Raw genomic sequence first — 13,966 nt, 5'->3', positions numbered from 1 at the left:
GATAGATAGATAGATAGATAGATAGATAGATAGATAGATAGATAGATAGATGGATGTATTTATGTATGTATGTGTATGTGTGTGTTCGCGCCTCTGTGTGTGTATCCGCGTGCGTGTGTATATATATTGTGAAGGATATTGATTATTTTATGAACTTTATTAGCTTACGTTTGTTTCCTCTGTATGATACCCATGGACTCGTAGTTCACTGGTTGAGTTTCATAAGAGACTCAAACCTGAAATGCTATCTATTTGGGAAAACAAATAAATTTAAGCATATTTACAGGAAAGCATTACCAACGAGATAGTTTGTGGGATATGAAAATCAGGGGCTCATCTGAAAACAAACTTTGCTTACTTTCATCATAAGCTGAATTGAATGTTAGCGTCTTATGAAGCTAAATTTATAAATTCTAAAATTGCAGAAGAATTCATTACTGGACAGTTTAGCTTAATGGTAAAGCATTTGACGCGTAATTACAAGGATGTGAGTTCGTGTCCCATGGCTGGCCGGTAACGTATTTTTCTGCAATGTATGGATAATTTATCCTGTTCACTCTATTTTATTGGCACTATCACGCGTTTGAGAATGCAAAATTTATTTTTGTATCCTTCAATACATCTCAACCCTGCGAAAAACAAACTTTGTTTACTTTCATCATATATATCATATATATATGTGTGTGTGTGTGTGTGTGCTTAAATATCATTGAGGTCTTCAATGGAGCATTCCACCACTACTCCTTTTTATTATGAGCGGCTATGGCTTCTACAATACTGTGGGCTCTTATCTCTTTTCCCTCGAGGTTATCTTTCCAAAGGATTTTATTATAGAGTGTCCTAGCTACAACATCGTGTTTCATCGGTGGATAATACCGTGATGACATTTTCGGACAACTCCTTATGATGTAGGTGATATCTTCGGTGTTAACTCCATAAAGTATGCATCAGTTGTCACATTTTACTGCTTTTCCTGCATCTCTGTCCCTTTTGTATTTCTCGTTCGTGGATTACAAACACATGCCCTTCAAAGTGGGAGGTAGTAATTCGGCTCTTGGCCGATGATAAACTGCTTTGATGATCGATGTTATTTTCATCTCGGAGCTTTCCACTAATATATTCATGCATAGACTTCTGCTCATATAGGCTCATGCTTTCATCTGATGATACATTGCGGTAGAGTCGTGCGATTTCTTTGAGCATGTATTCTAGGTTATCAGACAAAGAACGTTCCTCAAGGAGATGCCTTCCAAGTCTTTTGATGTTATCAGACTCATGTATGCAAATTTGGTCAAGGGATGCACTTCGATACTTGGTGGTTAAAAGATGTTGCCGAAGGGATATGATACGTCATTCAAAGATATTTTGGATCAATGTTAAGCGGTCTACGTCACTCTTTATGTGGAAATTATGTGTGCTTGTAAATATTTTTCGGATTTTCACATCAACGGCTCGGATCTCTTTAAGCGGCCAATCAAGCAGCCCAAATGTTGGTAGGAAACACCCTATGGGCCGCTGTTTTATTGAATGCAGAAAGTTTTGTGATCCAAATATTCTTTATTCGGCTGTAATACTCTTTTGTAGCACGTGTTTTGTTACAGGTGCCATTGTAAGATATGTTTTCATCCACCGTTAGATACCTGTAGTATTCCTCGTCAGAGACAGGGGAAACAGTCTAATCATTGATGGAGATGTTTGTTGCTAGTGTGGTTTATAGTTTGCCCCTTTTCACAACAATATAATATTTAGAACATCTTGAACGAACCCAAACCCTACATCCTTTGAGAATGTAATTAGGTCAAGGCTTGGATGGATATTCCAACCTCTAACTTTACTAACCCCTATAAATAAATACATACATATATATATATATATATATATATATATATATATATATATATATATATATATATATATATATATATATATATATATATATATATATATATATATATATATATATATATATATATATATATATATATATATATATATATATATATATACATATATATATATATATATATATATATATATATACATATATATATATATATATATATATATATATATATATATATATATATATACATATATATATATATATATATATATATATATATATATATATATATATATATATATATATATATATATATATATATATATATCTATATATATCTATATATATATATATATATATATATATATATATATATATATATATATATATATATATATATATATATATATATATCTATATATCTATATATCTATATATATCTATATATATATATATATATATATATATATATATATATATATATATATATATATATATATATATATATATATATATATATATATATATATATATATATATATATATATATATATATATATATATATAAATATATATATATATATATATATATATATATATATATATATATATATATATATATATATATATATATATATATAACATAAAGGTGTCAGAACTTGTTTACACGTGGTTGTAGATATTTAAGGAAGAAAAATATGTAAAAACGCACAGGAGGTTTATATAATAAAATTTATGCTATTATTAGTATCATAATGAAACAGAGTTGTATTACAACATTATATAATAAAATAAACTGGGAGTACCGGTTTCGCGTCTTACGCTTATCAAACTTCCAATATCTCAATTTTAACTCATGGGGACGCCATCTTTTCGTTGCAACAAAAATGGCGTCCCCATGAGTTAAAACTGAGACTCTGGAAGTTTGATAAGCGTAAGACGCGAAACCGGTACTCCCAGTTTATTTCATTATATAATGTTGTAATACAACTCTTTCATTATGATATTAATATCAGCATAAATTTTATTATACAAAACCTCTTGTGCGTTTTTACATATTTTTTCTTTCTTATATATATATATATATATATATATATATATATATATACATATAAAAAGGGTTACAGTAAACATCCTGGAAACAGCTGTAAGACCTCCTATTTATAAATGTTCTAAAATCTTCACAGCCTTGGTTTTTTATCTCATTCCGAAAAAAAAATGTATATATATATATATATATATATATATATATATATATATATATATACAAAAATGTATACGTATATCTACATGCATAAATCTATATATATACAAAAATGTATACATATATATATACATACAGCTGTGTCTGTGGAGTGCTAAGCCAGTTGCACGTTAATTTCACGAGCAGGTTGTGCCGTTGATCGGATCAACTGGAACCCACGTCGTCGTAACCGACGGAGTGCCACTATACTAACATAAAGAAACTTATATTGAAATAATAAAATAAAGGCAGACGGAAAAGTAATGTATGGATATGTAATATACATTCGAGTAGGAATCAAACAGACAACTAGTAAAAGGGAAAGTGAGATGGTAAGATATAAGTAAATAGTGGCGGAGCATCAGCGAGGCATCTGGAAGGGTTAAAGCTGCAAATATAGCAAGACAGAGATGGAAGAAGAGTGATTAAGTCAGCAGCAGAATGAAAGGTTAGTGTTGAGGAATAAAGAAATAAAACGGACCGTCATATCATAGACACAAACGAAAAGCTAAAGTGAGAGTGAAACAGTAAGAGGGTTTGAAGCGTGTGAAGAGTGTAAAATAGATTTTGTGACACGCAAGTAGACAGGTTCGGTAATAAACACAAAGTGAGACAGAAAGACTTTGTGTGTGATAGAGATAGGAGCAGAAAATGAGAGAGAGAGCGAGAGAGAGAGAGAGAAAAAAGAAAATTACAAACAACTTATGTTAGAAGTCTACCTTGAGGCCAAATGTTATTATTACATGTCACTGATTGTCTCCCGAAATATCCACCATATCATGTTTCATTTGAATCAACACGTGAAGGTAAATGGAATTCTTCACAAAACCCAATTTCTCTTTACCCCTTTCCCACTACCACCACAACTATTAACACAACTACTAACGTCGCTGATGCCGTCCCCAACACCAAATAGAAACCAACGATAACAGCTTCAATAAGAATAACAGTAACAAAAAAAAACAACTGTAAAAACAACAACTATATCAGCGAAAGCAATAACAACATCATCATCATTGTCAACAACACAAATTTCAAGATGACTTACGTTATCATTCTCCTCTCGCATATTTGCCTGCCAAGCAAATAAGATTTTATGGTGTCACTTGACTTGCTCAAAATATCAATCAAAGAACCTAAAAGGAAGTAAAAAAAAATAGATCGTTTTGAGAAAAAGGTGTGGCATCATTTGTGATGGTCTATATTTCAGCATATGAGATATTCTATGCTAATTCTTATCCCCCTTCAGCACAGAATCCGCATTCATGCATATGGATGCCATCGAGCTATTGGCCCAATCAAATCGACACGTTGCTTCACAACACATCGCCAAAGGTCAATCGCCAAGGGTCTCTATTTCCCAGTAAGAGGAAACCGCTTGTAACAGATGGAATTTTAACTTGCAATCCGAAGGTGGGAACAGACACAAAAATACATATTGTCATTCGCGCTAACAATATGCCGTATCTATCTGATTGGATAAGTAATATTCTTATCGGTACTAAGGAAGCGAGCAGGCAGAAACGTTAGCACACCGAGCAAAGTACTTAGCGGTATTTCGTCTGCCGTTATGTTCTGTGTTCAAATTCCACCGAGATCGACTTTGCCTTTCATCCTTTCGGGGTCGATAAATTAAGTACCAGTCGTGTACTGGGGTCGATCTAATCGACTGGCCCCATTCCCAAACATTTCGGGCCTTGTGCCTAGAGAAGAGAAGAATATTCTTATCGGTACTAGAGGAATGAAAGGCAAATATGACTTCGGTGGAATTTCGGTCCAGACGGCAGAGAGAGCTGAGACACATACCGCAAGGTATTGAGTCTTTATTACTATGTATACTTAAATATGTGTGCATTTGTATTTATGCATGTATGTATATGTATACATGTATACATACATGTGTGTGCGTGTGACTGTGTGTGTATCTGTGTGTGTGCGTGTGTGTGTGTGTGTGTGTGTGTAGTGTGTCTGATATGGTAATTGATATGAGCAACAATACCTCCTTTCAAAAACATATTACCAAGTTGGTAGCAGCGTATAGGCGTATGGCTGGATGGATTCTGAGAACCTTTAAAACAAGGGACCAGGAAACTATGCTGGTTCCATGGAGGACAATTTTACTCTGCCGTCTGGACTACTACTCTCAACTGTGGTCATTCCACAGTGTCAAGTTGATAGCAAAACTTGAAGCAGTTCAATAGTGATACACCAGGAAGATTGTATCAGTGGAGCAGCTGAGCTACTGAGAGAGACTAAAGGTGTTACGAATCTACTCCCTAGAGCGAAGACTGGGGGGATATGCAGTGATATATGTATGGAAGATCCTGGAGGGACTGATACCAAACTTTATCGAGAGCTATACCAGCTCCTGAACTGGACATCACTGCACTTTTCCAAAGGTCACAGCTATCTCATCTAGAGTGAGAACCATATATGAGGGACCTTCATGGAGTGGGAGTAAATGTTTGCAAGAAACAACTTGACCTCTCGTTATCCAAGGTTCCAGATGAACCAATATCAAGGCAGAAGATTCAAATGAGGGCAGCAGTGTCACACTCCCTCCTTCACAAAAAGCCGATCACATAAATTTGGCCATTGAAAAGATGGTTACACTGGTGGTGCTCCATCACGACCACAGACTTAGGGCTAAAACATGTAAAAGAATAAAAGAAAGACTATATGTGTGTGTATAAAAATACATATGTATGTGTGTGTGTGTGTGTGTGTGTGTGTGTGTATGTGTGTGTAAATATATGTAAATATATATGTAAAAATATATGTAAATATATATGTAAAAATATATGTAAATATATAAGTAGAAAAGCACTTGATCAGCTAAAAGCGTAAAGATAATCTTAAATTAAAAACCATAAATCTTGCAATTACAGCTACCCAGGGTTTCCTGGTAGAAATATTAATTTATTCCGTCGTTCATCAAGCTGAAAGTAAAACTGATTGTCAGTTGTCTTTTGAGCAGATATCGTTTAACAGACACAATAAAAGTTACATTTTCTAGTCCTAATATTAAGCAACGGACAATTCTGGGACAAGAGTGTGACAATGGTCGTACAAATATCAAACGTCATATCGGAGCCGTGGAAGGAAAATTTAAATCTAGATATAATAACCATCTTTCGAATTTTAGGTACCGTGATAAGAGACATTCAAAAACCCTGGAATTTTAAAGACGAAGAAACCAATTTCGATATCATGTTCAAAATCTTTTCTAAATCCAGACTCTATATTAACGGATCTAAAAAAATATTCAGTGCATTCGCTTGAAAGAGTGTATCTGCTAAAACAATTGAGAACTTCCAACGAATACATAAATTCCTGGATTGAGATTTTCTTTCATATTCACATTTTAAAAAATACATCCTGCCGGAATTTAAAAGTAGACCACCACACACTTAGTAAACCGTCAACATCTGGTTAACGTCTCCTTGACATCAAATTATTGTAATGCTGGTTATCTCCCTTGATAAATGGCGGTATAAGTTGTTATTTCAACCTAGAAAATCTGAGTAGTTATAATTGCAAGATTTGTGGTTTTTAATTTAAGATTATATAAATATATATATAATCATATATGTATATATATATATATATATATATATATATATATATATATATATATATATATATATATATATATAGATATATAGATATGCAGGGCAGGGAATCGTCAATTAGTAATAAAATTAATAATTATATATATATGGGGAGAAAGAGAAAGAAAAGATACATACGCATGTATATGTGCATATATATATATATATATATATATATTTGTAATTGTAAATAAATATATATATATACATAATGACATATAGATATGTATGTATCTATACAGATATGTATGTATGTGGGTGTGTATGTGTTTGTGTGTGCGTGTGTGTATGTGTGAGTATGCGTGTTGTGTGTGCATGTTTGTGTATACTAACATTCTAGGGTGTGCGAATGAAAGAAGAGTACTCAATACGTGTTATGGAATATATTGTTTATTGACAATGAATTATTATCTCCCGACCCAAATTTTACGACACTTTCATCTTCAGGCAACTTTACTTGCGCACACCCCTACCGCAACTCAATACAGGGCGCACACACAAGCATATATATATATATATGTGTGTGTGCGTGTGTGTGTGTGTGTGTGTGTTTATGTGTATATATATATATATATATATATATATGTAAGTATATATATATATATATATATGTAAGTATATATATATATATATATATATATATATATATATATATATATATATATATATATATATATATATATATACGTATGATGTATTTATGTTTGTATATGTATATATGCATCCTATCTGAATATATACGTACTAAGATGAGTATATATATGTCAGATACCATAACTATACTGAGGACTAAGATACTCAATTGAATCGAGACTATCGTCTGCGTAGTACTCCCGTGAGATTTCACAGATATATGAGGCTAACGACGCAGTCGGTAAACTCAAAAAGTGTAGGATAACAACCCAATACTTAGAAGGCATGAGTGCTAGTAATGTATCTCACAGTTAGATAAGTACTGTCTTGTGGTAAAATGCAATACGTGTATTTATATGTGTATATGTATGTACATATACATTTAAATCTTAATTTTGGAAGTGTAGAAACAAATCATTCGGTCACTTTTTGCGAATATTTCGAAGGACAATATAGTTTTAAATACTAGACCATAATAAATTGGGTTGAACAAAATATTTTTGGACAGAGAAAACGGTGAACAGCATCTCGTTTGGCATTACTCGACATCCACCATCTTCCAGTGGATATCTTAATTATTATTTAAAATTGTATTGCCATTTAAAATATTTCACACACACACACACACACACACACACACACACACACCCACATATATATATAAATGAGGTGAGAAAATAGAATTTTACAGTATTTGTTCACAGCTGTTTCATAATCTCGTTCCTCATGTAAAAGTTATTACATCATCATTAGCACATATATGAAATATATATATATCATATATGCGTGTGTGCACCCATATATACAAGCGTGCTAAAAAGTAAAATGAACAGGACCATTCATAGTAGTGGAAATCATCGACTTTGTGTACGTATGAGTGTATATGTGCAGGTTTGTATGTTTTGTCCTATGTATGTGTGTGTATGTACATTTGCATGTATGTATGTGTGTATGCATGCATGTATGTATATATAGTTCAGTGTTACGAATGCGCTCCCCTCTGATAGTAACTCTTTTCGTTTCCACTTCACGACCGATATGCACGAAGCCTTTAGTACATTGACTTATTGAGGCACATTTATGTTATTAACTTCACAACTAAAAGAATAGCGAAGGATTGGGTTGAGCGACCCTGAAACGATTTCAACATATGTCGAAGAGGGATAAAATTAGAAAACAAACAGTACGTGATTTTAGTTATCATAGTATTGTATCTATGGACTCGCCGCACTAATGCTATTTATATTGGTTCAACCCACAAATCCATACATTTATAACTAAAGTTAACGGCCAATCAATCAATCTGCTGACATGACTATTGCTTATTTTGTATCTCTATTTCAGCAAAACTTAAACTCAGCACATAAAATTACTACTAGTTCTTTAGTTGGGCTTGCTACCTTTTTTGTCACTCTTCTGCTCGCAATGCCCTGGCTGAACTCATAATACTGTTTATTATAACAACATTGTTGTTGATGTCAATTATTGTAAGGGTTAGCAGTAATAGTAGTAGCAGTTGTATTTTGTTATCGGTCCGCTGATCATGTTGATGATTATTTTGGTATTGGTATTCGTTTAGAGGAAGATAAAAGGAAATCTATATGTTCATACTTTCCCTCACGATAATATCGACATAAGAGATGTGAAGTCCCCAATTAGAAATAGAAACATGAATAATTCCCAATTATGAATAGATATTTAGTTCGCCAAAAATGTTTATTCGCAAGAAGTCACACAACTCAATAATAATTAGTTTTCAAATTGGCAACATGCCCACTGTTTCCTTTCTTTTTTCTCTTTCTTTCTTTCTTCCTTTCTTACTTTCTTTCTATGAGAAGCGAATGGAGAAAGATGTGATTAGAATTCGGTATATGTTGAGTCAAGCGTACAGATAGTTAAACTGCTAGGGTACCGAACAACCAGATGTGTAGCTAGCGGTTCGTACCTTGTCGCTGTCTATGCGTTGTATCAATGACCTACAAACTGTAGTTGTCAACCTTTATAACTTTATGAAATGCTATTAACTAACAAGAACTTCGGGAAAATAGTCGTTGCTGTAGAAGTAACCGGCGACTGAGTGGATTTGCAAGAAAACTTGGAGAGACGAGAAGGAAGAGGAGACAGAGATGGAGAGAACACGATATGCGAAAGAAAACAGACACTATTGAAAAGGAAATAGACAAAGGGAAGATATAGAAGTGAGATAGAGAAATAGACGCGCGGACAATTTGTTGGAAATACAGCAACAAAGATAAACCACCAGAGTAAGCATATTGTTGAGGTAGAAGACGATGCACTGAATGACGTTCGCAAAAAGTTTCAATGTATTGAAATTTGTCTTTTAGTTTGAGGAAAGCAAAAGACCAAGAACATATTTGTAATTATTAGCAATTGTTAAAGAAAACACGAATAATCTCATGCAGGAAATAGTTTCAGATAAATTTCAATTTTCATGCTTAAATACAGTTATATAATCACGCAAGAAACTTAATTGGTCGTTGTTAAAGATCTATCTCTTACAAACAAAAGGCAGGAAATAGAAAAAAGATGTGGAAATAGGATGAGTACTTTCTACAAAAGCAAATTGGAGGGTGAAGGTTGTTATACATTATATAATTCGACGAAGTGAAAATTTACTTCATTTATCAGTCGTTCTTATTCTTACGACGTTTTAGTTAAAATATATGTTGCTTGATTAATAACGAGTCATGAAATTCACAAAAATACAAGCTAAGCTGTTCACTATGATAATAGCCTAATTTTTTAACTGCTTTACAAAATATCAAAATATACTACGCTATTGGTCGAGGAAGGAAAGTGAGTATGTCTTCTGTGAGGAGCAGCGAAAAACCGTGAAACCTTCTGCCGGAAAACACCTCCTCTTTTTCTGCACATAAAGAGGCAACATAGAAGGAATATTCTTACATTGGTATACTTTTCTCAGAGCCGGATTTCATAATATTTCATTTTATTTCAGTTCTTCCGATTTCAAGACCTTCCGATCATGAGCCGAATATCCCTAACTACTATGCCCCGCACATTCACACCAAGAATACAAATATACCAATTAATCAATAATGATTCTAACCTAAATTATGAATGTTTGCTATAGTGGCTGAATAGTCCTTGCTGTGGATTGGTGAAGGAAACAGAATATGTCTTCTCTGAAAAGCGATGAACTGATCGTGATTCGTACGGCAGGTCACTACCCGTTATATTCTGCACATCAAAGAATAGAAGAATTGTGTTCGCATTCGTATATCAATCACATCAGCAGGCTTCCTAATATTTATATGTATATATGTATGTCCACATCAGTACTTCATATTCATGGAGATTAATTTCGCTTCTTTGCAGAATTGAAAATGGCTGCTAACAAAGTAACTACGTTTATGGTCTGAATCAAGAATGTTTCAGCTATGTGTAGATTTGTGAGTTTTGTTAGTACGTGAATTTACGTAGATACATATCTGTAGATATATCTGCACACAAATAAAGAGAGTGCATACCTACTAAAGTAGGGTAGAGATGTGATAAGTGATTATGCATGTATATATATATATATATATATATATATATATATATATTACTTGCAAGGCATTACTTACAGCAGGTCCATTATAGAACATTTTCCCTCAAGATACTAGGCAATAAGAACCGGACTGGAAACCGTATGGATTCGAATCAAAATTCATAATCACAAACATACAACACAACAGAAAATGATTTTCTTGTTTCAAAATGTACGTTCCAAGTTTTCGTTTTAGTTTATATGTAAAAATTTTAGATAATATCATCCATAGATTGAAAAGAATATATATATACATTACAGTATATATATATATATATATATATATATATATATATATATATATATATATATATATATATTTATATATATATATATATATATATATATAATTGTATATATATATTTAAAAACATGTATATGTATATGTATATATAAATATATATACACACACACTACTATTGTATCATACTATATTTGTTTTGACTCCGTTTTATTTACTTGAAATATATTTATATTCCCATAGAGTTATATTAACCATATCTTTTTTTCTATTTTACCGCCCCTGTGTTTTATTCCAATTCATTCCAGTTTTTAGTTTTTAGATGGAAGAGCCTCGGTTTTTGCAGTTTCTTATGCTATTTCTTCTCTAATTATTATCTCTGTATATTCTACAATAATGCATGCTGCAAATATATGCCGCTCGCTTATATTTTAATCGTGCTTATTTAAGCAGGTTAACATAACCATCATCATCACGCTTATCATTATCATCAATGTCGCCATTGTTATTTGTTTCATCATTATATATCTATCATTAAATTATTGTTATTACTTTAATTAGCAGCTATTTTCTCAAACATCTACTCTAACCTAATACATATGCATTTTCCTTTTTGCTTTTCTGTCTTATTTCGTTTAACTTCATATTGTTTATATTCTTGTTTTGTTAGCTTTTTCTTGTTCATTTTTCCCCCACCCCATCATCACCACCATCACCATCATACCACCTTCCTTTATTATTTTTTTTTTCCTTTTTCTTTCCTCCTACACTTAACCGTCATCCTCAGCGGGAAATTTATTTATTTCGAATGGATAAAAAAATTTTTCGATCCAGTTTTATTGTTCAGTTTCCGTGTTTTTATTTCCATATTTCTCATTCTATTGGTACATGTTGCTACTATTGCTACTACAGTTGCTGCTGCCGTTGTTGTCGTTGTTGTTGTTGTTGCTGTTGTTGCTATCGACAGGGGTGGAGAGGATGCTATTGTTGCTGCTGGCGAGGGTGGTGGGGATGCTGATATTGTTATTGTCGTTGCTGTTGTTTACCTGCAGCAGTGTATGATTAGAAAATACATTTATAGCATCAGTGATGGAAATCTCTTGTTTACTTATATTGCTCTGTCTCTATATAAACAGTCTCTCGCATTCACTCTAGCTTTCTTTATGTACATACATATACACATACATATATACATACATACATATATGTGTGCGTGTATAAAGTGTATATGTGCAAATGTATGTACACTGAGAGATAATATAAATAAGCTAAAGAGATAGAAAAATAGATAGATATGCGAAGTATTGTTTGTTTATTTATAAGAGTGCACATATATAGTGCGTTTATATTTATATATATAATATTATATATATATATATATATATATATATATATATATATATATATATATATATATATATGTCTATATGATATATATAAATATATATAAATATATATATATATATGTATGTGTGTGTGTGTGTGTGTGTGTGTGTGTCACTATATACACGTATATATCCAGCTATGTATATGTATGTCTAAGCTGAATAAACTAACAAACATCCATCACCAGTCAAGAAATATATATATATTCACATGTGTAAAATAGGCAAACATATATAAAAGAGGTATACACATCAAGTTTAATAAAAATATTCAATTTTCCAATGTAACATTCTTCCGTAGAATCTCTGTTGAAATTTCTGATCTTCAGATAGAAAAAGAGAAAAGTTATTTAAAATAAACGGCTTAAATAACTTTACATGTATTCTAGTTGACAAATTGCAGTATAAATTTGAATCTAATTTTCTCCATGGCTTCTCCACTGGAAATGTACACATGTATTGTGTTTGTGTGTATATACATTGCTAGTATATATATATATATATATATATATATATATATATATATATATATATATATATATATATATATATATATATACATATACACACATGTTGCTTAATATCGACTGAATGAGGAGACAAACTCTCAGTTTCAGTACTAATATATATATATATATATATATATATATATATATATATATATATATATATATATATATATATATACCACTTTCATATCCCATGATTGGGATCCATGCAGCTAGCTGCGTCTTTTTGGCTATCTTTACAGGTCCCTCTCCCTCTTTCACGGACTTAATTGCTGCTGTTGTTTTCTCCTGATGATGATGATGATCCTTGAAACTTTCCTGCTGCGGGGTGAGCGCCTGTGTTGCAAGCACCCTATCATGGCGTCACTTGTATCTTCCTTGAGAAAGTGCTATGACAAAATGTGTGCCAGTGTGCCCTTTTCTCTACAAAGTTTACTCAGTTGGTCTTCCTTAGAACCCTATCTATGCAGGTTTGTTGGTGTTGGGAGTGTATCAAACACCGTTCGCAGCAACAAGGATATGCGGAAAGGTTCCAGTCCTGTGGAACATCTGTTCATGTAACCTTCCTCCTAGAGAGGTCCCATTTAGTCCAGGCACACCGTGATACAGCATCACAGCTTTTGGTCTTCTTACTTCCTCCTGCATACGCATTTCTGCCTGAATCATGGCCCTCCTCTCCCTGATGTCTGCCTTCTTCTTTCATTGGAAATGGGAAGAACCGAGACCCTGGTGATCTCTGCATGTAATTCCAATGATGACGCGTAGCCCCAGCATACGTTCAACCTGAGCGACTATTTACGGCACTGATGCTGTTGGTGTTATTCTTGTTGTGGTTGTTATTGTTGGTAATGCTGCTGTTGCTTTGTTGTTGTTAGTGGTGGTGGTGGTGGTTTTGGTGGTGGTGGTGGTGGTGGTACTGCCTCTGCTGTT

This window comes from Octopus bimaculoides, chromosome 2 (genome assembly GCF_046866305.1).
Source record: "Octopus bimaculoides isolate indiv1 chromosome 2, ASM4686630v1, whole genome shotgun sequence".
NCBI classification, from domain to species: Eukaryota; Metazoa; Mollusca; class Cephalopoda; order Octopoda; family Octopodidae; genus Octopus; species Octopus bimaculoides.
The sequence above is the reverse complement of the archived record's forward strand: the minus strand, read 5'-3'. Positions refer to the sequence as shown.